Raw genomic sequence first — 24,713 nt, forward strand, 5'->3', positions numbered from 1 at the left:
GGATGAGAAAAGCTTTGAAGACTGATTGTCTTGACCAGTCCCAGGTGGCTTAGGTGAAATAATTTCTTGAACAATCTTTCCTAGCCTGAAATCTGTGCTTATTTTGTAAAATAAAAGTCAAATGTGAAAATGAATTTTTGGTTAACATGTTGAAGGATTTTTTTTTATTTTCATGGTTTTGTATTGGAATTTTTAGCAAGATTTTGTTCTCAATATAATATGTGGGAGAGAAAGAGGGAAAGCCAAGATTAATACAAATGGAAACAAAGGGGGGTCACTGTCTACAAAGCTGGAGTCATAAAAGGAGAAGGGATGCATCTTTTGGTCCTTACATTATATTGCAATAGATGAGTTACTGAGACTTAGTCTATCTGAGGAGTGGGGCCTCCCTCTTTCCCTAGAGCCCAATGCTGTGCTTAGTCCCTTATTTGTCTGTAAATACTTTAAGAATTGTGCCACAGTCCCAGGTGCACTAATAGGTGTGCAATGGGCTGACCCAGGCCAGGTGCAAGGCACCCAACAAAGCTGCTCTCTCTCACTCCACTCTGCAGCTGGACAGGGGAGTGAAAATTTAACAAAGGGCTCATGGGTTGAGATAAGGACCTGGAGAGTTCATTCACCAAATACTGTCATGGGCAAAACAGGCTCAGTTTAGAGATATGAACTGAATTTATTACTATCAAAATAAGAGTGGGATAGTGAAAAGTAAAGTAAGACCCTTAAAAACACCTTTCCCCCAACCCTCCCTGCTTCCCAACTCTATCTCCTCCCAACGACAGCACAGGGAGAAATGGGAGTTATGGTCAGTCCATCACATGTTTCTGCTGCTGCCTAGGAAAGGAGTCTTTCCCCTGCTCCATCCTGGGGACTCTCCAAGGTAAGATAGTTCTCTGTGAACTTCATCAGTGTGATTACATCCCATGAGCAGCAGTCCTCCCCAGAGTGCTGCTGTATATGTCACTATTCCATGGGGTGCAGTCCTTCAAGGACAGGCTGCTCCAGCATGGGAGCAGGGCCCCTCTCTCCATGAGTCTCCCAAGGGGTCACAGCCTCCTCTCAGGCATCCACACACTCCAGTGGGAGTTCCTCCATGGGCTGTGGATGGATCTCTGCATCCCCCATGGATCTCCATAAGCTGCAGGGGCACTGCTGCTTCTCCTTTGTCTTCACCATAAACTGCATGGGAATCCCAGGTCTGGTGTCTGGATCATCTCCTGCCCCTCCTTCTCCACTGACCTTGGTGTCTACAGAGTTGTTCCTCTCACATATTCTCACTTCACTCTTCTCCTGTTGTAATTACAGCTGTGGAACAGCTTTTTGTTTTCTTTCTTCTCAAACCTGTTGTCACAGAGGCGTTATCACCATTTCTAATTGGCCCAGCCTTGGCCAGTGGCATGTCCATCTTCCGAGCTGCCAGGGACTGGCTCTGCTGGACGTGAAGGAAGCCATGCCTGTGCCCAGGTCTTCTTCTGATCTCTTGGTTTGTCTCCTGGGGTTGGTCTCAGACCTTGCTTCCTCTGCCTGGTCATCACTAGATTGTTTTTGAGATCCATCCTGCTCAGCTCAAGCTTCCTGGGACAAGGCCTTCTTGGTGATGGTGTTGCATCTGCTGGGGCTACCTCTCACTCCCAGTTCATCTGTGCTGGTGGGTTGCCTTGCTCCTGTGCTTCTGTGATGCTGTCATCAAATTCTCCAAATGTAAGTAAGCTCCTGTGCTTCCTTTCCAAGTATGCTGCATATGTTTTCAAATGCATGTATTCAGTATTCCTGATTAATCTAAAAACAACAACAAAATAAAAAAAAAGTAGGTGACCTCAAGTCTTTAATTATCTGAAAAATTATTTATTTGGGAGAGCAACAATCTCCTGTGGGCAAGTAGCTGCTCTGCCTCTTCAGACTCCTGAGGGTGACTGCGTTAAGCAAGTGGTTCTGACAATTGCAACAGGAGTAGCAGCTCCAAATCAGATGAAAGTTGGAGCTGAAGGTCAAAGGAGAATGACTGCAGGGGAGAGATGGACAGAAGCTACATCTCCTTTGCAGAGAGATGTGTCTGTGTTGTCACTTGCCTGTGGCTCAGCAGTTGCTTAATTTACCTGGTATAGTGAGTGGCTGGATTCATATGCTGTGGGGCTGTGTCTGATGGATGCCTGGTGGGAAAAAAACAGAGTGAAAATTAAAATATCATGTCTTTTGGAACAAAGTGGATGTTTGACTATTTGGTCTTCCTGGGCTGGAGGATTTCTTTGCAGCCAAGGTGGCAAAGCCTCCCCAGGTTGTCCCCTTTCTTTGGCCTGCTGCTCATGTCTTGTTTACCTTGATGGAATGAATAGTCTTCCGTATCATCATGAGGCACACATGAAAATATGTTTATCTTTAACCTCTTCTCACCAGAGTTCAACTGTGTTGCACTAATTTAAAATACAGTTGTCATCCTCATGTGAATAAAGGAAGGCTTACCAAGATTCCTTTTCTTGGAAGGAGACCTGCAGGAAAGATCTGCTTGTCATAAAAGACACAGGGAAGTGTTGTCCTTTTAATAGACTTTAAAGAATTCTTACTTTGTTTTTCTGTTACCTAATCCATGTTGCTAAGTGCTGGCAGATATATGTAGGGAGGTTTTCACAGCAACCAGAAGCAGAATGTGCCTTTCTATTGGACAGCTAATGAACACCATAGAAAACAGGAAAATTAAACATGTAGTCAGTGAGTACTTTCATTCCATCTCCTGTTACTGGTACACCGGTGAGGCACACAAACCCAGAATACAAAGAAGCTGGTGAGCTAGGAGTAAACTTGCCACATGGTGTCAGTGACCTGTGTGTGCTGTGGCTAATCAGGGCACAGCTCTATAGCTGTGTTTGCAGCTTGGTTTTGTGCAAGCTTGTTTTGCTGCTTGACGCTTGTGCTTGGTTTGCATTTTGGCTTTATGCTTGACCCCCTCATTCCGGCTACACTCTGTGCTTGGTGGTGTATCTAGGCAAACTGCTCCATGCACGTGTTGCCAAGAGGCTGCCAGAATGGTCACCAGTAACTCCCATGAGATAGCTTTTAGTATTTAGCCTGTATAACAACAGTTACATATATGCCAGATATTTTGAAATTCTGAAAAGAAAATAGTTTAAACATTTTGTATATGTATTGCAAAGGTTTAATGCAAAATCTTAACTGTGTGAATGTTTTAGGAGCGCAGGATGCATTGGTTTAAGATGCTGATTATGGAACATATTTTTTAGGAATTTAAATTCATGTAGAGAATAGTTGTGACAATTTCCTGGGAACTTACTGTAGAGGAATGTGTATCTGTGTCCTTGTTTGTTGTCTTACGCCCCTTATAGGAAAGCTTTTATTTTTTCGAAGCACGATTTTGAATGAAGGCCTTCAGGGAACCTCCAGTCCCATTCTATTTTCTGTGGACTGAAACTCTTGGAAGAGTACACTATCTCATTTTTCCACTAGAAACTTTATGAGGTCCTTTATTACACATTCTGAGAAAGCCCATCTTGTGTCTGCTTTTATTTTTCCTAAATACTGTTCAGAAGCTGAGTTACAAGTCTAAAAGCAGGAGGCTTGGGAGAACAATATATTTTAACTCATGAAGCCTCAAGCCTGAAATCAGATCCACTGTGTTTTTTCAGTTGTATGATTTTTCTTAAGACACCAGCAAAAGTTCAGCTGCTTTGAGATCTGCAGGGAGCTTTTGTGAGCATACGGCTTCTTCAGGCTGAATGTACTGCTTAATCATGTGTTGTATAACAGGCACTGATCTGCAGGGTTTGAACTGAGCTTTATCCTGTGTTGAGAATAGAAAACCTGTAGTCACCATAAAGGACTATCTTAAGTAGCCACACAGAGGCCACTTACAACACAGGGTGGCTCATCAACTTTCTACTGTTTGAAATCAACCCATAATTTTATGCCTGTGAGTGTAGATGAACTGCAGTATGAGGGCCAGCAATCCTGAGATGAAATCCTTTCCTCTTCCTTGCTCTTAAACACAACTTTTAACATCTCCAGTTATTGTTTCCCTTTGGAATTGCATAGCTCCTTCTTAAGTAATATGTTACAAACACCTATTTTGAGAAAGTGATTTAAGGCAGGTATAAAAAAAATCTACATGTTGATTTGTGTTCATGACTTGGAAGCATTTATCCTTTTTTAAAGGCTGTCAAATCTTCAAACACACCACAAATTAGCTTTTAGAGGATGTTCAGGTACTTCTGTGCTACAGGAAGAAATGCCAGGAGGATGTTTTGGGAAAAGGAAAAATAGTACACTTGAAATTCTGTATTTAAATCAGATAAGCTGAAGTATGAGGAGTAGTTACAAAGGTTAGTTACTGGAAGTCATATGAGTGTCCCATATAAAGGACCAAAAGGATATATACATCAACCTTCACGCTTCATAAGCTTTAAGTATCCATGGAATTGCATGAGGCTGATGAAAATAGTTTTCTACCCTGAATATTGTATACATGTGCAAGAGCTTAAAATAGTTGCTTTGAACTGTCAGAAAAGGATATGCTGTGTAAGAAACATTTTGGTTAAAGATGACTTAATGAAAAATAACTTTGGTAGCTTATCTGCATTCTTTCAATTAATATTCTGATAGTCTTAGGTATTTTCAAGTGATTTCATACATAAAAACTAAGAAACAGATAGTTTAGTACCATCAGTCTGGATTTCTTGGGAGGAAAATATTTTCTGTATAGCTATAAAGACACTGAGCATTGATTCTAAGTAGCATATTAATATATTAATATTTTGTTTCTTAAATTGAAATAAATTGCAGTAACTTCATGGTGATCTTGTGGATTTTCACTTGTGGTTGTCTCTTTGCTTGTCCTAATTTAGAGCAACCACAGCTCTTTGACTATAATTTTAATCATAAAGATAAATTAGTAATAAGGTAATTTCCAAGTACTAATTTTTTTAGCTTTGTTTGTAATGGTTGGCTAGGTCTGAATATGTTCCACACCTTAATTCTGATAGCACATATTGATATTTCATACCGACCAAAATGTCAAAGTAAATGAAGAAATTAATATCTAGGATAAGTAAAAGGATGTTCATGGAATCAAGTCTACTTCATGCAGTTAGAAGTTACCATGTAGAAAAATTTTCTTGGGAGAATACTCTGTAAGAGTTCCCTATTTTTAAAATGTCTTAACACTTCCTGATTCCACTAAATTGCATTTATTTTTCAGTTTTGCAGGTTACTGCTAAGTAGTTGTTCTCAAGAGTAAAACCATGGTATCTTCAGCTCTATTTAGGTCTGCATGTGTCTGGCTAGGCTGTGAAGAAATGAGTAAACAATGTCATTTTTATTCAGCCAATCCCAAAATTATTCATATCTATCAACACATTCAAAACAAGCTTCATCTCTCTTCTTCAACCTTATTGATGACTTTTCCTTTGCCAATTTCTCTGTAATTCTATATGCACTACTCATCTTCATGTCTACTACAATAATGCTGTTAAAACTACAGTAAAACTTGTATTATTAGGTATTTTAACTTTGAAGATATGTTCCCCACCTGTAATGAGTGCAAAGAAAAAAGTCATTTATGTGCTATAGGCTGCAGAATTGGTGATCCAATTTCAGATCCTTAAATGATCTTTATAAATATCAAGAGATCAATCTATTTTCTAAATCTTACTTTGTTCAATTATACCAAGGTAACAGGTATAATGATAGTCTTTGAAAATGCATGCTCACTGAAAAATAGGCACGTAGTTTAATTTTTATTTGCTAGTGTGTAATGTGGACTTGTGAGTGCTGATAGATGCTCTAGGATCTGCTGTACAGGGAACAGTCTACTATGAAGTTTTCTTTGGAATTGGAGCAGAGTTATCTTGTCTCCAAGTGACTTTATGTCTCTATACTGATTTTTTCCTTGGGTCTTAATATTTGATCATGGTTTTAGAGCCTCTCTATCAATCTCAAATGAAAATGTCTCTAAAACTTTTCAATTTTTAACGCCTAGTGCCGTAGTGATAGAATAACTGTGTAGCAAAAATGTTGATATTTGGGTTTGAGACAGTTGGACATGGGAGTTGCTGTAGGAACATCCATTTGGCACTGACACCCAGCATCGTATCTGATAGTTGTCAACACATTTGGTTAAGGGATTTTGTAGCAGGTGATAAGCAGATCACTGAGGGTTGAACCAGCCTGAGTTGTGCTGCTGTCCCAGAGAACGTATTAACAGCATGAAGTACACAGCTTTTTTTTTTTTTTAATCTTTTAAAGTCAATAATAATAGAAATTCTTGAAGTTAAAACAGTTTTTGAGTTTGGTTAGGGTTGGTGAGTTTTCTTTTGGTTTTTTTTTGAGATACTGTCAGACCTTGCTGGTCAACTTTGCTTTGATGTGGAGATGTCTTAAGGGGGGGAACATTCATTGGATGTAGTGGAAGAAGAGGCCCAAAGAAGGTTTGATGCTTCAGTAGGTTCAGTGTGTGATTAGAGGAGCTGGGCAGCAAGTAGATTTTTCTGATGCAAAATTTTTTTTTTGACTGGCATTGATGATTGCTCATGGATTGTGGGACTGCTTCCTCTTGTCCAGTTAAAGTGTGAAACAGACCTGATAACTGTTCTTGGTGTCACAAAAGAAAAGAAACAACAGGTCTTGTTTCTTGTGTTTTTTGCATGTGAAAATATTCTGCTCTTCCTCTGGCACTGTAATTCAAAATTGCAGCAAGCTGTAAAGAATAGTCTTAGTAAATGAAAATGGACATAATGACATATGCATATCATATAGGTACATAATAATCACTATAAGGCATAAATAATCACTAGCAGAAATTTATATATGGTGGTGGTATTTGGTGAGTAGGTCAATTTCCCAAAAAGAGTACATCTTTATAGTACTTCAGTAGGCCCTTATTTGTGTATTAGAGGCAGCGAGTTGAATTTGGATGGTGTGTTCCAAGGTGACAGTATGTCGTGTTTTTGTCTGCAGGTTCCTTTTCTGCATGTTAAATAGTTAACCAACAGTAGATGTTTTTTTAATAGTTGTCATCCATTGTGATTTTAATATTTTTAAGTTATTAATTTATTTAGATACCCTAAGCACATACTTGAGGTTCTAAATTTAATGCCATCACAGAACTGGATGCATTGAGAAGGGCACTTGGATGATTCCCAGTTTGCATGTTCACACTATGCAATGCTCTGTTAAAAAAAAACAGATCACATGTGACGTGAGTAGAATGAGTATAGTCATTTGGACTAGAGGAACTTAAATGTTTAATAGACAGTCTTGTTTTTTTCCCAGTGTTATTTCAAGCCCTCTGTCCTTCCAAGTGAGCTACTAAGTTATTAGCTTTCAATATTTTTCTTTCTCTTTATAAGCAATCATTGTACTTCTGCTAGGTTCTAGAAACAAAGCAAGAAAGCACTGTAAGCACTGTGTCAGGCTGGCTGCCAGGCTGGGGCGAATAATTCAGCTCCTCCAGGAGGACCTACCCAAGGCTGGGGTGAGTCAGTGAGGAGTGGTGGGGAAAGCAGGTTGAATGCACCATGATAATCCAGGAAATAGTATGGCCTTCCTAAATCCCAGCTTAGGCAAAGTGTTAAAAATGCTGTCCCACAGAACTATATTAATAAGTAGAAAGTTATTCTGGTTGAAAGGCCATATCAGGCCTCCTATCGAGGACTGTGATCGCTCTATCCTCTGATGTTTTATGCAAACACAAAATCTTACAAACGGAGTAAATGTTTTGTAAATAGATTTGGTCTGATAGCTTTTGACATTTCTTATGTGCAAAAGGAAGCAATTAAAGTAATTGCACTCTTGTTCATTTGATTTTTGTCAAGATGTTGATAATAGGATTAGCGTGTGCTGCTGCTGCTGGGTTTTAGTGGACTGGCATAATTTTCTTCAGTTCAGCATGGTCTATTCCTTGCCCTCCTAGCAACTGGTTAGAGCAGTAGAGTCGTGTTTCCACTGTAGGGGGAGAAATGCAGACATCTGTAGAAAGCAAGTGACTGCTATAGCAAGATTTCAACTGTGACCCCACACTGGAACACAAGCCTGTACTGCACCTAACAGCAACATCAAGTTGGTGTTAGGCTACTTGATGTGAATGCATCTCTGGCCTTTTCTCTAAGTTCTTAATATATAATTAATTTATTTAAATTAAATTAAATGCTTTATAATTTAGAAACTGGGACAATTATATGAGTTTCTTGGCTGGACACGTAGACAGAATGAAGTGGAAATCCAGTATCAAGATGTAAAATTAGTGTTTTATGTAACCTAATGCTCAATAGGTCTTATTCCAAAATAAAGCAGGAGGCTGCAGATTAAACACAACTTCACAAAAGAATTCTAAACAGAAAGAACTACAGAACAGAAGGTAATCCCTCATGTGGCACTTAGTAGTATGCACTAAATAATAGGATAAGTAGACATGGGTGTATGACATGGGGAGAAGTGTTACCAAGGACCTGGTTCCTCAGATTCCCTGAGGGAGCCATGGCTGATGAAATGTGATGGGAGGGCTCAAGGTCAGCCAAGCTGGGTATAAGGGAGAAGGAAAAGGAGAAGGAACAAAAGAAGCAACTGGTATTCAATAGGAAGTGGATGCCTTCCTATTTTGAAAAAGTCTTGGCTGCTGTTGCAGGTTCCCTGAAAAAGTTGATACAGTGTCAATAAGAAAGTGAATGAAATACTAAAATCAGCATTTCATTAAATAGCAGTTCAAAATATTTTTATTTGCTTTTTTGTGCATCTTATCACATACACTCATTCTGAATGTTCGGTGCTGTCTGAGAGCCAGTTGTCTTGGTCTTTGGAAATGAGATGCAGAAAAGGGCAATTTTCATAGAGTCGAGTGAAAGTCAAATATAAAAATTAAATTAGAGTGGGACTGAGTCCCTTTATGGAGTTCAAGTGTATAGGCACAGCTGTTTTGAATATAGTTTTACTAGAGCTACTACTAGATAACTGTTTTCTTGGAATGAGAGATGTACATAACCATCATTCTATGTACATGTATTTTATGTGCATATGCTATATTAATAATATTAATTTTAATATTTGTTGATGTTGCTGTTGGAATGATGCTCAATTGGACTCAATACAGATGTTACTATGGGATTATAGAGAACATGTGAGCTGCAAATAATTGACTTGATTTAGTTAAACAGTGCTTGAAATTTCATAAAATATACTTTTATTTTTTGTGCCAGCTGTCTAATAGCAATGTGGAAACTCTTCAAATACTAAATTCTTGTTAATCTGGGCTTGACTAATCAGTAGGAAACAGAGTAGTGTTTCAATTGCTCCAATTTGTGTGAGTCATTATAGCCAATTCGTTTGGCATAGCCTGTACACAACAGTCTTGCAATGGACATTCAGATTCTGATGTCAAATTTGCTTTACTCATAGATACATTTACTTTCAAATGCTAAGTATTTCTTAATCTGACAATTAAATTACTGCTTTTTTCCCCATGTCTTTGTGCCAGTAGAATTTGTACCTTATTGAGCTTGTTATAAATGTTGAAAAATTAAACTATATCAGGAGATCTGATGTAAGGTCATAAAAGTATCATTAGTAGATATTCCTTTACGTGGTTGGAACCAGTAACATTTTTTCTTTTACAAAATGTCAGACTTGATATGTGACATTAAATCTATTGGACAGGATACTGGATCATAAAAAACTGTGTGTGAATGGGACCCAGTATAATTGATATAAGGCAAAGAAAAGCTATACTTTGGTCCAATATCAGAATTTATCCAGCATTCAAATTGAAAATATTGTATTTGAGAAAGGTTTTCTGGTGGGAGATTGTGAATTCTGTTTAGCTCTAAATGATTACAGGTACTTGGGAGTTATCCTAGTTTTCCAGCCATGTATGTTCCTATGGGTCTTCTAAAATGCAGAATTATCCCATGCACTAGAGGTCTGGAATGATTTTACTGAGCTAATAATGCCCAGACTGGTATTTGCCTTGTAATGCTGTAATGTTTTGTTGCTATGCAAGAGAAAGCAGCAACTTGCTAATTTAAGTCTAACATTCAGATACCATTCTTCTTTTGTTCTTAACATAGGTCCTTGACTAATCAGGCACAGTCAGATCATTTGACTTGGCTGAAAGCTCCTGTAATTTACTGGCTTTTTAATTTAGTACTATAAAACTGCATAGTACAACCACTTGTCTCATGAATGTGTAGCCTATTATATTTCATAATTATTATATTTGATTTAAATAAGATAAATCTTTTAATTAAAACTTTCCACTGAAGGCAATGTGAGAAGTAAAAATGTGTGTAGAGGAGCTGTTACTGAAAGCTTTGTGTGGCTCTCCTGGCTAGTGGGATTAAGTAGCACTTTTCAAAGTTGTTAGAATAAAATACAGTCTAAAATACTAAAATACAGCAGTGATGTCTATGATAAGCCAAATGTTTGAAAGTGGGTTTCTAATAATAACTTACCCTTTTTCTGTATTCCCTAAGCCTTTGTTTAGTTATGAAGGGTTTGGAAGCTCAGTTGTTTGTACATTGCTATTCAAGTGGAGCTCTGGGATAGCATGTGATTAATATACCTATGTTCACTTCTGGTCTTGCTTACTATCTGAGCAGTTGCATGATAAAGGAGGAAATTTCTGGAATTAAATAGTTGCTGGTCACACAAGTTCTTAGGAGTATTTCAGACCCTGCATAATGTGGTTGAGTTAATCCAAGTTTTCATTTGAAACTAGGCCTCATGATTTAAGTTACACCTTCTAATTACTCTGAAAGAACACAGCCCAAGTAATTAGGATGGCAATTAGAATTAAGCAGTCAGACTGCAAGATTCTTATTTCTGTTCTGAGCCAATCTCTGAATTCTTCTATGTATCATGAAAATACAGACATCAAGTATGATTAAGTGAAATACTTGTAGATAACAGAGAGTTTTTTGGTTGCAGTCACCAGAACACAAACACCAGAGCAAATAAAATAATATTAATTTATCTGCTTACCCCATACAGGGAATTAGAACACTACTTGTGACATTGGGAAGCATATTGCAACTATAGAAGGATTTGGCCTTGATCTTAAAGATTTTCTAGTTCACTCTCCTGCCATGGGCAGGAATATCTTTCACTAGCTCAGCTTGATCAAAGCCCTGTTCAAGCTGACCTTGAACATTTCCAAGGATGGCACATCCACAACTTCTCTGGGCAACTTTGTCCAATTACTTTCCAACCTCAGAATGAACATCTTCTTCCTTAGGTCCAAACTAAACCTACACTCTTTCTGTTTAAAGTGATTGCTCCTTTTCCTGTTATTTAAGCCTTGGCAAAAAGACTGATTCTTATATGCTCCCTTTATATATTTTGGGAGGCTGCAGTAAGGTTTACCTGAAGCTATCTTTTCTCCAGGCTGAAAACCCCAGCTTTTTCCTCATAAAAGAGGTATTCCAGCCCTGCAACTTTTGTGACTCTTCTCTGGACCCACTATATAACAGGTCCATGTCTGTCTTTTACTGAGGATGCCAGGACTGGATGTAGCACTCAGGCATGGTCTCACAGGAACAGTGAAATATAAAGCGAGAGAAGTGGAGAAGAAGCTAGTTTCAAGTAACTAACAACCAAGCTACCAAACGCAGAACTAATTCTAAATGTGTGGTAAATGCCTTCTTACCATTATGACATGCAGGTTTTCTTTAGAGATGTGAACAGCCAAATTAATGAACAATGAAATGAAGCAATACCATCAGACTCCAAATGTTTTCAATTTTATTCTTGGTTTCTGGCATTTCCCCTATCCATTGGCCCATAATTAACTTATTTGTTTAAAATTCAGTAGGTACCTAGGGATTTAAAAACTAATGTGTCTGTATCATGGTCAGTAATTCTAGTCCTACTCTCTTTGCAAGTGGGAGAAAAATGTAACTGCAGTTTAAAGAAGATTCTGCCTCCTCCCACCTTCCCCTCCAGATACTTGTCCTCTGCCTATTGCTTTCTTCTCTCTTGTATCAGGAAGATCACCTCCATGATAAATGGAGAATTGATCGGGGTCAGGTTTGCGTATCCATGCTCATGTTTTTCAGGTGTGCTTTGCTTAATGTGGATTGCATTTCCAGCATGATTTTTTTCACTGTCAGAGTTGGCTGCAGAAGTGCAGGGGAAGGAGTGGAGGCCTGAGGGGGAGTGGGGCAGGAAGCAGGGAAGGTGTCTTTCCATGGTGCATAATTGCTTGTGTTGCCTGTGCAGCGTTTAATCTGATATCTCCTGTCAGTTGTTCACTATTAAGTGACAGAGACAAGGGGATAACTTTTCATCTCCTTGTTTCTCACTCCGTCACTTGTATCTCAGATCTGTAGGTTGCCACCTGGACAAATATTAAATATGAGTGAGTCTTACCACCTGTTCTGGGACATTTTTGGTAGGACAGACATGATTTTCCTTGCTTTTGAGTAAAAATAATTCCCATGAGTATATCCCATTGTCCAGCTAAGAGAGTTTTGGCTGTGCCAAGTAGTCTTTATGACGACACAGCCTAGTATGGGGAAGATGGTGTTTCTGAGGTGCAGGTTTGCCTCCAGGATGGAGGAGGTGTGTGGGCTTCAAGCAACCTGATTATTTAGAACTCATTGTTGCTGTCCATGCTATCCATTTCATCTGAGCTGAAGATCCTACTCTCACCTTTCCACATGATGCTGATTCTTATGATCACTGGGTAATGAAGTATTTCAAGAAATCACAGTTTGGAATCTTACCCATGTGTCCAAAGGGGTGTAAATCACATTTTTCTGTGTTGAGGGGATCTGTTGAACAGTGAGGACAATTATAACTATTCTATTAAGAGTACTTTCTACAGGGATCTAGGAGAAAAGACTTGACAGGGTATTTTGTCTGTGTTCTGCTAATAGGCTGTGTTCTGCCTTGATGTCCCCTAAGCTGTGCACTAAGAGGGTAACAGTAAGAGCACAGCTCTTCATTTAGTAGAGGAGAACTTAGACAATATATCTGCAGCCTCCCAAAGGGCTCACAAACTTACTGGGTAAATAAAAGAATGCTTAAATTTAGTCTTAAATCTACAGCTGGAGAAAGACTTGAGTCTTCCAGAATGAGACTGGGACTACCATTTACTGATAGCTAAAAAGGTGATCAATAATAGACATGAATTCAAAAATGCAAAATGAAATAGTAACTTAGGGATCTCCAGAGGTCCTCTAGTCCAGAGCCCTCCTCAAAACAGACTAGTTTCTAAGCTGTCTTTTGCTTTCTTATTATTCATTCTGGAAATTATTAGTGGGACTAAGCACAACTTAAAATTGTAAACCTCTGCCTTCCAATATGGGTGGCTCTTTCATAAAAACAGTCTCTGAAACCATTCATATGTAACATTTTGGGGGCTCTAACCAAGGTGGCAGAGATCTAACTTGTGACCAAAACTTTTCAGATGTACTTCTAAGAAGAATTTTTAGTTAGTAATAATTTCAAAAAAGTTTTGAAATACTTTTTCTTTTTTCTATTAATCAATAATGAATTTAGAAAGAGGTTCTTCTACAATTTATGATCAGATATTTTCCACGTAGCCAAAGCTGCATCCCTTCATGCAGACCCAACAGATAGGACACGAGCGTGTGTGCTTTACAGGGATGTCAGTCCATGGCTGGCAATAAAATGAATGTGGGCACTAGTGGAAGAAGTTACAATAAGCTGCCAGCAGACACATTTTTAAGTGACAGCACATGCATGCAGTGAAGTCTGTGATAGCTTGTGCATGGTGTGTGTTAAGGAAGTTGCTTTCAATAGACAAATAGGTGCTTTAATGACAGAAATAGAGCATAGTATCTTGAAACCAGATAGGGAGACTGTAACAGCTGTTCAGCTATTTCTTAAAATGCATCCCTTACTACTACGGAAGAAATGCAAGACACATGGTGACACTGCAGCCACTATTTATACACGACCCCTCAGTCCCAGGAGAAATTGCTTTCATTTATGAAAATCACAGCTTTTAAAAAAAAAAAGGCAACATATTTTATGGGTTACATTTATGTATTCAGAGTTGTGAATGTGTACTATCATTGTGTGGTAGATGCCAATCCTAGATTTAAAACTTCTTTTTCTCTCAGGGTTGAAACATATTGTTCACATCTGGAGCTCACTAGAAAGGGACATTGAGAGTTGTTTGGCAACTCGCATACATAATTATTTCAGCACTGGAAGCTTCAGTACAGGAGCCCCAGCAAAGGGGCAAAGTATCTCAGACTTCATGCAGATAAAGCTCATGTTGGTGCAGTGAAATATCTTTTATAGTTTGTATGGAGTATGAATAGTAGAGCTGACATTTATTAAACATCTAAACTGTTACAAGTGTTTGTATCTAAAATTTTCTGTCCTCTGTAAGCAAAAAATTTGTTTTAATTTGCCCAAGTTAAGACCAAGCAGTGAGAGAACTAGTCAAAAATCTTTTTCCTGAAAAAATAGACTGGTTTAGATATGCTTATTATATGTATATTTCACCTCCTGAAGGTATAGGTATTTCAGACACGGAAAGGCCATTCAGAATGTTGCTAGAACGACAAGCGACAAGTTTGGATTTCCTTAGGAGCCTTCCTGAAAGAAAAAACTGACTGTAACTGACTGTATTATGGACCATCAAAATTGTGTAGCTCAGATTAATTTTGGATGCTTGTATGTGTCCTCTTCCAGGCAAAATTTGCTAATTGTTTTAAAACTGCTTGGAACTGCCTTTTAAAGCATATCTTCTATTCTGGATTGCTGCTCCAAATACATTTAAGTGACTGACTTCTGGATTTCATTCTGATTCTCTTTCCTCTGCCAATTTTGGTTGGCCCAATTAGACCTTTTAAAAATAAAATCTCAGTATCAGGCTTATTATTGCACTGAATTAGATATTTCTTTATATTTGCATCATTAATATTACAGGTCTACCTTTTAAAACGTTGACTCTTTGGAACAAGTGTTGCAGACAAATTGAAAAATTGGCATTCTGCTTACAAGCAAGAAAAGACTCTCCAGGAAGTATATTTTGCTGCTTTAAGTAAGATACTCACAAAATAATAGCAAGGAGCTAAACACCCTTCAGAATTTTAGGCTGTGGTTTATATGAAATAGTAATTTGCATTACTGTTTCCCATATTGCTAGAGTCAATAGTCAATCATGAATCTCACTATGCCTTCAGAAAGTAGACATGCATCTGTTAGCTATCCAAAATCCTATTTTAAAACTTCAAGGGACTTCCAAGTAAATCTTAAAGCTTTGTCAAGCTTTTGTGCTTGTTGTGTCCACTGCAGTCCCTGAAGAGAGAAGGCTACAGGGTCACACCTGTTCCTTGAAATGAATCATATAATTTATGCTCAAGTGGCTTTGGGGTCACAATACAGAGATACAAAATCCCCAAGGCACAAAACAGATTCTTTCATCTGCATGATTTAAACAGGTGCTGTCACCTTTTATGCCAGCTGCCAAATTTGGCAGAAAACAGTGATAAGGAATAGAAAACAAAAATAAGGCAGCAGTATATTGTTCTGAAATTTGTGTCACTGGTTGGTTTTTACTCCACATGGGACTTGTGGAAGTGCATAGGTAGGAAGGAGATGCCATTCTGTTTGCAATATACTTTTCTGACCCTTGGACATACTGAGTGCTGGTCCTGAGCTAGCTGATGAATAATCACTCTAGACTGAGGAGTTGAAAAATGCTGTATATATTTTTGAGTGGGTTTCTTACCAAATTTGAACTGAAAGATAAATGTGGATTGGAGCTGAAAGAGAGTTTTTTTGTTTGTTTGTTTGTTTGTTTTTTTTTTTTTTTGTTGTTGTTGTTTTTTTTATTTTTTTATTATTATTTAAATGTAGTTAAAGGCAAGAGTTTGGCACAGAACTTGCAATTCTATGAAGTTATAAGTTCTAAAATAGGCGTGGTGTGGCAAGTCTTCCTTATTTATAACAAAAGGTTGCTACACTAATTGTTGGTTAGAAGTACTGGAGTAATATGAGTAACAAAATACCTTGCTTACGGTGTGCATTTATGAGGAATTACAGATACTTCTTTTTGGTACTGAAACAGCACTGGCAGTTCAAATCCTGAAGAATACGCAAATATGATATTTACAGAGATTTAGAGCTTGTGCAGCCGATCTCTATAATATTCTTGAGGGAAGCAGAAAAAACATACTCCATATAGTTAAACTGAAAAGACACCTTTCAAACTTAATTATATGGTTAATTTTTCAAGACAGTATTTGAAATTGGTATGAAAAGTCTTAAAAATATATATAAAAATAGAAAAAGTAGGTAACTTTTATTACTGCCATTGGCATCTACTAAAGAGTAAATAATTTGATTTTCATGTAAACCTTGTTTCTTTTTATTGAGAAAAAAAATGTATTGTAATTGAGGGTTTGTAGCAGGATCACTAGTCCTGGATGTTGAGGAGCATTATGATTCCTCATGTGGATTACCTGAGACAAAATAACATCTAGGGATAAACCCTTAGAGGAAGGACAGGAGACAATGCTTTTACAGGCCAGAATAGATGGGCCAGGATGAGTATGTCAGTACCAAGGCACTCTGAGAATGGGCTGAATGTCAGGTTATTGATCGCTGGGAGAGGAAGTGACTTTATGTGTGATGGAAATGTCGTGCAATGAGAGGCTCAGTGCTGCCCCTGCCCTCGTGGTTGCAACTGTCCTCTCCCAGACCATCGTGTTCTTGGCTCCATATGATGACAGGCACAAGCTTGAATTAGGGCATGGCTCAGTAAATTTCAGGTGGTTTGTGTATGATGAGGGTGCAGTTATGTTTCAGCCTCTCAGCATGCTGGTGGCCTTGCTCCATGGCAAGCCCATGGGTGTCATAATGAAGATGAGAAGAGTACGTGCTTGACTTGAATCAAGAAGTGAAGAAAGAAGCAAATCGGCCAGTAAGTGAATGTGTTCCCCCAGAAACCAGGTAACTTAATCACAGTTAGGAAACCAAACTTGACACCTTCTTTTCTGTGGAACTTGATGAGCATCATGAAGTTTGTGTTGGGTTAATATTCCAGTCTGAGATGACATGGAAACCTGTCCTGTGTGACACTGCAAACAAGACTGTATCCTTCTGAAGTTTCTACTTATATATAATATTACTTCAGTGGCTGAGCAGAATGATCTAATTACAGGTCTGCATCTGGAAGGAATAATAGAAACCTTTGATATGGACTCAAAACTCTGTGCACTAATTAAATATCATGTCCATAAATGTATATATATAGAGGTGTTTAAATTTATATCCAGGATGCACTAACTACACTCTTTTGCTTCCCAGCTTATGACTTCCTTCATTGTTTTGTAGAATTGAGTCTATAGAACTCAAATTTAACAGCAAACATTCTCTGCAAAAGTTCTCATTAAAAACACCAACAAACAAAGCAAAACATTCTATATAACAAAAGAGTATTTAAAAATAAAACAGTAATGCAAATCTAAAACTCTGTCATTGTAGCCATGTTCATTTGTTAGTCTATGTTGCCATTTCAAATAGGTTCATGGAAGATGGAAAATGGAAGTCGTAGTTACCCTGATTAGTTGTGGAATAGATTAAGAAACTGTCAACAAATGTTGATTCTCCAAAAGAAACCCCTATTTGTTATTTTGTTTTGAAAAACTTGTTTGCTTCTCTTATTTCAAAAACATCAAATTCCTCAGTTTCAGAATGAAAAACTAATTTTTTTTTTGAGCTGAGTTAGGTGAAGCTGGTCTTCATGGTGAATGAAAGGAAATGGGTTTGTGTACTTGGGGAGCATATTGGTTTTGTTTTATGTTTTAGGGGGTTCTTTTCCTTATGGGAAGAATTGGCTTGATGCTGTTCTGCAGAAAAGAAAAATCTTTCATCAGGCTGAAAACTCTGCTTTTCATAGGATTGTCTGAACACAAAAAAATCTGGAGGTGATAATAGTTGCTATTTTGTTGGTTCCCAAACTTGTAGACTTCAGATATTAACCACTCCAAGGCCCGACACTTGACACAAGTTTTCTCTAAATGTCATGCCACTGTCTTGGTATATGGAGTTCACCTTATTATTAATGCATTTGATGAGCTGCCATTTCAATCTTCAAGTATTTCCTTGGGGGAGTGGGAAAAGAGATGAACTCTGTGGTTCTGAATTGGAAAAATTACCAAAATGCATAAATTTGTCTGAAAAAGTGTATGAAACCATAAGGGATTCCAACAGTATTTTAACACTAGTAATAGTCTTAATGTTTTATTGTAACACTGAATAGCCACGTTTCTTTTCTTCACCTTTTGTTTGTTGAAACTAATTAGTGTGACAGCTTGGCCTAACTCAGTAGATTGAGTGTAGAGATATAACCTGAAAGAACTCAGTTGCACTGACAAGTTTGCTGTCAAAAAATAGACAAAAGAAAGGTAAAAGTTACACAGTTAATGAATGACCAGAAGTTTGGATTTTCAGGGCTGCATCTCTTATTGACAGCCTGGCTACTCAGCTGCAGCACATAGTAGAACACATAGCAGGCTTTAAACAAACAAGGAAAATGGGTCTTATAGTATATTGTTGTATAATAGTTTATATAATTATATGTAATATATTATAAAATATCTTTTGGTATCATAGAAAACTACATTAAGACTCTTTTTCTCTGTATAATTGAATTTTTTCTTCCTGTCAGTCTCTAAGAAATATCATGGGCTGATGGGGGTTGAGTTGGGTAAGAATTCAGATTTCAAATGCATTGTCTTTAAACTTGGAAGCTAATTTGAGTCACTTTTTTTTTTTTCTCCAGATGCTTACTGCTCTTAAACTCTTAGTAATAATTCAATTCTTCTGAATGTTTTCATTGAAACAGTGTTCAAACACTCTTTACTGTAAATTAAACAGCATGGAGGCATTGGTTAATGCTTAATATTTTTTGCGTTATTTGAAATTCTTGATGCTGTTGGTAGCCTTGCATCAAAAGTAAAACTGATTAGTGGTTTAAGAAAAACAACTTCCTTGTCTTGTTTAAGAAAGTTTATGTGGAAGTTGGGGTGAAGATGATCTGGGCACCCTGCTTCTACGAGTACTGCTGGATTTCTGACTGTCTACAGACAACCCTTGGCATGAGAGAGAAACAAAAACTGAGGAAGTCAGAGGAAAGCACCTCTGAGGACTTATTTAACAGCAAAATAGTTTTTGAAAATTTGCCTATTACATTTTAGGCTTTCTATATTGGAATCAGCAGAATTCTATATTCCCTGTGTGCTTCTTCAATTTGCATAAAACATTAGTTTACAAACACAGGGAAGCACTGGTTGCACTGGCTCATTGGAGACTGCTATTTAACCACATTCTAGGATGGTGTGCTGGTACAAAGTCTTCCCCTATTTCTTGCAATAGGTCAGACATAATTTTTGAATATTGAGTCTTTGAATTTCCTAGTTGTCTGTTTTAAGTTGTTAGTTGCATTATACAAAAGGTCTTTAATGCATCATAACACTAGATGTAAAACATATTTTGGAGAAAGCAGGAAAATAGGAGAGGCTTTAAGCTACATTACATCATTTGGTACTTTAGGAATGGCCATAAGGGTTTGCATTTTTTCAGAACTGAGCAAAATTATATGAACCAAATTACAGGTTATTAATCAACCTCTGATAAAGAACATTTCACCTCTGCCGGCTTAGGCAGCCTACATTTAAACTAATACTTTCTTTGGGAGGAACTGCTAATACTGAAAAGATATTTTTTTTTTATTCTATTCTTGATGTCTTAAGTGCCCCCAGCTATGTAATTGACAAGATCATGTCTGTGTTTTGGTTTTAGATTTTAGAGACATTAGCATGTGTGAAGAAGTCATCATGCTTACCCAGGGTTGGGGTTTTCTTAGGTGCTTGAGAAGCTTTAGCAAAACACAAAGGTGAACCTTTATCTGGAAAGCTATACAAGACTACATTATAGGCTTAGCTAAGGTGCTGCTGGTGGAATTCAGAAAATGACCATTCACTTCAGTGAGAAGAACATGTATAAATTGATGTATGCAGCCTCCCAACAACCCGGAGAGACACAAGTGCCTCTTGTGAGCCTTTTGGCAACTTCATGTTCAACCATGCTAGTTAGGCAGGGGTTTAAAGAACAGAGGCATGGAAGAAGCTTGTATTAGAAGGAAATATACATCGTTGAACAAGATTCAAAGGTCTCTTGCGTAGCTGCCTGGTACTTTTGCCACGATACATCAGATAAAGTTTAAAGGGATAAAGTAAAGGGAGAAAAACCTCACCATCAGCATGCAATTTATTTAATGTAATGCCCACACTTGCATTCCCTACATAGCTCTCAAACCAAGCTGTAATTTTATAGGTGGGATCACCACCAACCACATGGTAAGATTCACCCACTTTTCTAGAGGTGGTAGTCTGACTGGGGGGTACATCACTTGAGAATCCACAGGCAGGAGAATCCAGTGGCTTGTGTGTGTAATGCTTTGGATGGCAGTGTTGCACTTCCAGCTACCTGCTGTCCTTGCCAGGTCTATGTCCAAGAAGCTGGTGAGATAAAAGGGCAGGGAATCTTTCAAAGTCTGTGGGAGACCACCTTGTCACCTTTTACAACTGTCTTGGTAGTTCTGACCTGAGCTTGAGGCAGTCCTTGCTGGGGTATGTAAATACACACCTTCCTTCTGGTAGCTCTGACCCCACCACCCTGGCTGCCAGCACGTGGGCTTGTCGTGATGCTGGAGTCCTCTGCGGTCTGTAGGGCTGTGTGCTGTTCCCCAACCTGCTGTCTTCCTTCTTTTCATCACTTCTCACAAGGGGGTTAAACACAGTGCAGCAGCCAGAGTCACTGCTGTGTAATTTAACCATTTAACTACGCTGAGTCATTTAGACATTTAACCAACGCTCTTGAACCAGAATTTTCTTAGTTGACCTTAGGTTAGAAACTCACCACTTAAGCATTATTCTCCCTGCTATGAAGTGGTTAGATCATACTTTAATAATGTACACTTGGATTGCTACTGTACTTTAGTGTTTTCTTGAAGGTTTACAGGCATTTCCTATTGTTAGAAGACTGAAATGAGACAAAATGCACCATGTGTTTGATATGAAGTAAACATACTTTATATTTCATCATTTCCCTTGGAGATTCATTTCACCTGCTCAAATTTGCTTTTTCAACAAAATGAAAGTGGATGCACAGACAACAGAGAAGTTTTGTCCCAGTATAGCAGTTCAGTTAAAAAAATCTGTTTCTTCTATCACTTCCTAAAATTAACAATTGCTGATAGTGGCATAAATATAGCTATCTTTTCTTTCAGTTTGTAGATAGGGTCATAGTTGAATTTTTTTCAAATTGGTTTAATTTGCTTAAGCTCGAGTTTACTGAACTTGTGTGAAGTATTATAGAACACAGCTATGTTACCTTGCCTTCCAATTTACTCTCTTCACAAATCACAGCTTTTCAGTGTTTTGTTGAATACTATTAACATTTCATTTGAGGTTAATTGGAGAATATGTGGTGCCTTCCTTTCATTTAGGATGTCCTTTCCACATGTTACATTTTCTGATTATGTCAGTAAAGCAGCTCTGTGCTCCTATCCCTAAATTCAGAAAACTTAAGGTTGCTGTTTAGCTCACAGTGGAATAAAAATGCAATTGCTACTTAACCACTGTTATTGCTCATATGTGAACTACTTCAGTAGTTATCTGCATTACATTCTTAAAAGGAATTTAAGAAACAGAAGCTTCACAAAGAAAGAATGAGTCTGATGGATGAAGTCATCTGCAAAATTTTACTCTGTAAGGTAAAGTGTGCAAATTTTCTTTTTGCCAAGAGCCAGAATGGGTACAACCAGATTGCTCAACAAATTGTCAAAGTAAACCAGTTAATCAAGCATGTTGCCATTTTTTGAACAAAAAATTAGACCTAGAATTTTGGCATGGAAGTGCCTGGACATGTGTGTACTTCCTTACCATCTTTGGAACCAAATAGATTACCTCCTTCAGTGGCTTTTGGACAAGAAACTCTATGATTGATTTTTGTTTTCTGATAAATATTTTACACATACAAGAAAGAATTTGTAGCAACATAAGCAACTGTAAGACTTAACCAGGAAATCTTCTCTTCTTTTCAAGCATCTTAAATGACGTAAATTGTTTTCACAATTTAGGAATAACTGCTAAGTTTTTAATCCCATAAGTGACAAGTAATGGAACAACTGATGTTTTCTATTTTGAAATGGGCAGATGGTGTTGTATATCTAAGTGTAATTGCAGTGTGGGAGACTGCTTTGGTTTTGGATTTTTCTGTTAGATACTAATACTTTGGAGTTTTCTGAAGGGGGGTGAAAAGGATTGTTGTCAGATTTTATTTTTATGTATCTTGACAGTCATTGCTTAAATGCTTTTGTTGGTATAGCTATTATGGCTTGCTTTGACAGATAATGCAATTGATGCAGTTGCAAAGGAAATGAATGGAAAAAAAAATCCTGTGTGGGGATTTTTTTATATGAGAATTTATTATTAGCTTATTTGCTCTTGAAGTATGGCTAGAGAGTGAGAATTAGGCAGGTCCTGCAAGGCTAAGCCATGCTGCAGTTAAACTGTAACACTCACATTGACTAGCTTTTGAGAGTGCTGCCTTTCTGCTTTCAGGAGGCCTTGTGATTGTCAATAAGTGCTAGGACCCCCACTGGTAGAAATAAGTAATTTATTAGTTTGATTTTTGTTTTGCTTGAGCCTTACAAATTTTAATTGACACCAGTAAAGGCTTTTTAGTTGTGGCAAGGCATAAAAGAATCTGTTAACTGCTCCTTAGTGGTTTTGGAAGTGTGTAAAAAGTATAGGTAGAGTCAAAGAAAGAATTCACAGTATTTGCTGAAATGTGTCATAGTCAAAAACTGAAACAGACCTAAAGTCTGAGGACTCAAGAATTATTAATTGAAGGATCTCTTCAGCAGTAATATTATCAACCTGTGTGAAGTACAACTTGAAGACAGAGGTTTTAGCTGGAGGTTTATTGTTGCTGTAAAATGAATGTCAAACAACCAGAAGTCCAGCTTGAAGCTACCTCGGCTCTGAATCATTCAACCTGATAGAGGTTAAGGAGAGTGAAGTATTTCTAACCCACACTGTCACTGGAGATAGGGGTTTTTTTGTTTGTTTTTTTTTCACTGCATACAATATTGATTTATTCCCAATATAATCACAATTGCTCCTTCTTTTAGGAAAGGATGTAAATATTAAATTTCTCTTTATTTAAGATGTAAATATTTGGAGTTGTCAGATGGCAAGTACAGTAACAGCTGGCCTAATTGTTTTAAAGTGTGTGAAGTCACTTTAGCCCTTAAATCTTGTGGAATATGTCCTTCTGCAGGGAAACCAAACTTGTTAAAAATTATTTCAGAATCTCAGGAAAGAGTTTCTCTAATGAGAAAAGGTGGGGGTGTAACAGCAGAAAGTTACTGATGAGGCTCATTGCTGGTCTCTGATGGTGGTGTAAGATAAATAAAAACACCCAAAGCAAAAACCCTCAGTTTTTTAATTCCTAAATGGACAGTGCTCTGTGTTTATATTTTTAATAGTGTAGTCAGTAGAAAAATAGTCAGTACCACTTCCTCCTATTCTCAGATAATATATGGTGTTCAAACTGCCCTGCCTGCTGTGGATCTATGTGTTGCATAGTCAGGAAAAGAGAGCTGATGCTTATATAACACCCAAGTGCTGTACCTCTGCTTGCTGTGGAAATATAGCTCATTTAAAAGTAATGTTAATTTTCACATGATGAATCACCAACCAAGGAATGACACAAAATGTGGAAAGGTTCCTGTACAAGAAAGAGTTTCTCTAGGCAGGAAGGAGATAACAGGCAAGGTATAATAACCTTGAAAATCCTTGGTGAAATGTGCAGGATGGGTGTGGGTTTCTAAAGCAAGAAATAGGGCTACAATCAAATGAAACTTGAAAATTGGTCCAGCATCTCAATAGAAGACTGGAAGACTACAGAAGATTGGTTTAAAAATGCAGGGATATTATAGTCTCAGAAATTGGAAAGTACTAGAAATAGAGTGAAAAGGAGCTGCTACTGGTATCTTAACTGGTCTTAACACTCTTGAAAGGCTCACCTTATCTCCTTTAGAAACAAAGCCTGCCATAAAAGCTCACTGATTTTCAATAAGGTAAAATTCTGCATGTAGCCCCTTCTAAATTAAATGCTATCAACTCGTCCTGTCATTCAATTTCAGTGGCTTTACACCTTTAGAGGGCTTCTGTCAAGCAACTGAATGGTTTTTTGCTATTTTAGACTTCTGCATATAGCCAGTGGGTTTAAAAGTGCACAGTCTGATTCTTGACTTTGCAAGTTGCAGCTCTGGTATGAAGCCCTGCCTGTTGCTGTACCGCAGCTGTGAGATGAACTAATCTGTACAAATTGATACAAAATACCTGGTTACTCAATTGTAATCTATTGTTGTGAATGCTACAATCATGTTTTGAGATGGATAATTGACTAGGAAATAGTTCAGTCTTTTGGCTGCCAATATTTTCTTGTGTGCCTTACATTCTTAATAGTCTCTTCTTCTTCAGGACTTTAGATAAGATAGCAGGTAATTTATCTTGTCTCCATTCTCAGGGTATTTATCTACTGAAGTAGCTGATAGTGCCTTTCCAAGGCTTGTCAAAAACTTGAATTAAAGCAGGGTATAAATTAGATTTTGCTTAAATAATTTTTTGGGGGCTTTGGCATTTTATTTTAAGTTAATAAAT

General features: G+C 37.7%; 1 long non-coding RNA gene across 1 annotated transcript in view; it reads left to right on the top strand.

Moving 5' to 3' along the window:
* The first annotated feature begins 564 nt into the window (after positions 1 to 564).
* Positions 565 to 24,713, top strand: part of LOC135295593 (uncharacterized) — a 40,235-nt gene continuing 16,086 nt past the window's right edge. Inside the window, exon 1 of the long non-coding RNA XR_010357715.1 lies at positions 565 to 877. This is a non-coding gene — a long non-coding RNA (uncharacterized LOC135295593). The remainder of the gene's footprint in view (positions 878 to 24,713) is intronic.

The sequence above is a fragment of the Passer domesticus genome, chromosome 2 (genome assembly GCF_036417665.1).
Source record: "Passer domesticus isolate bPasDom1 chromosome 2, bPasDom1.hap1, whole genome shotgun sequence".
Lineage (NCBI taxonomy): Eukaryota > Metazoa > Chordata > Aves > Passeriformes > Passeridae > Passer > Passer domesticus.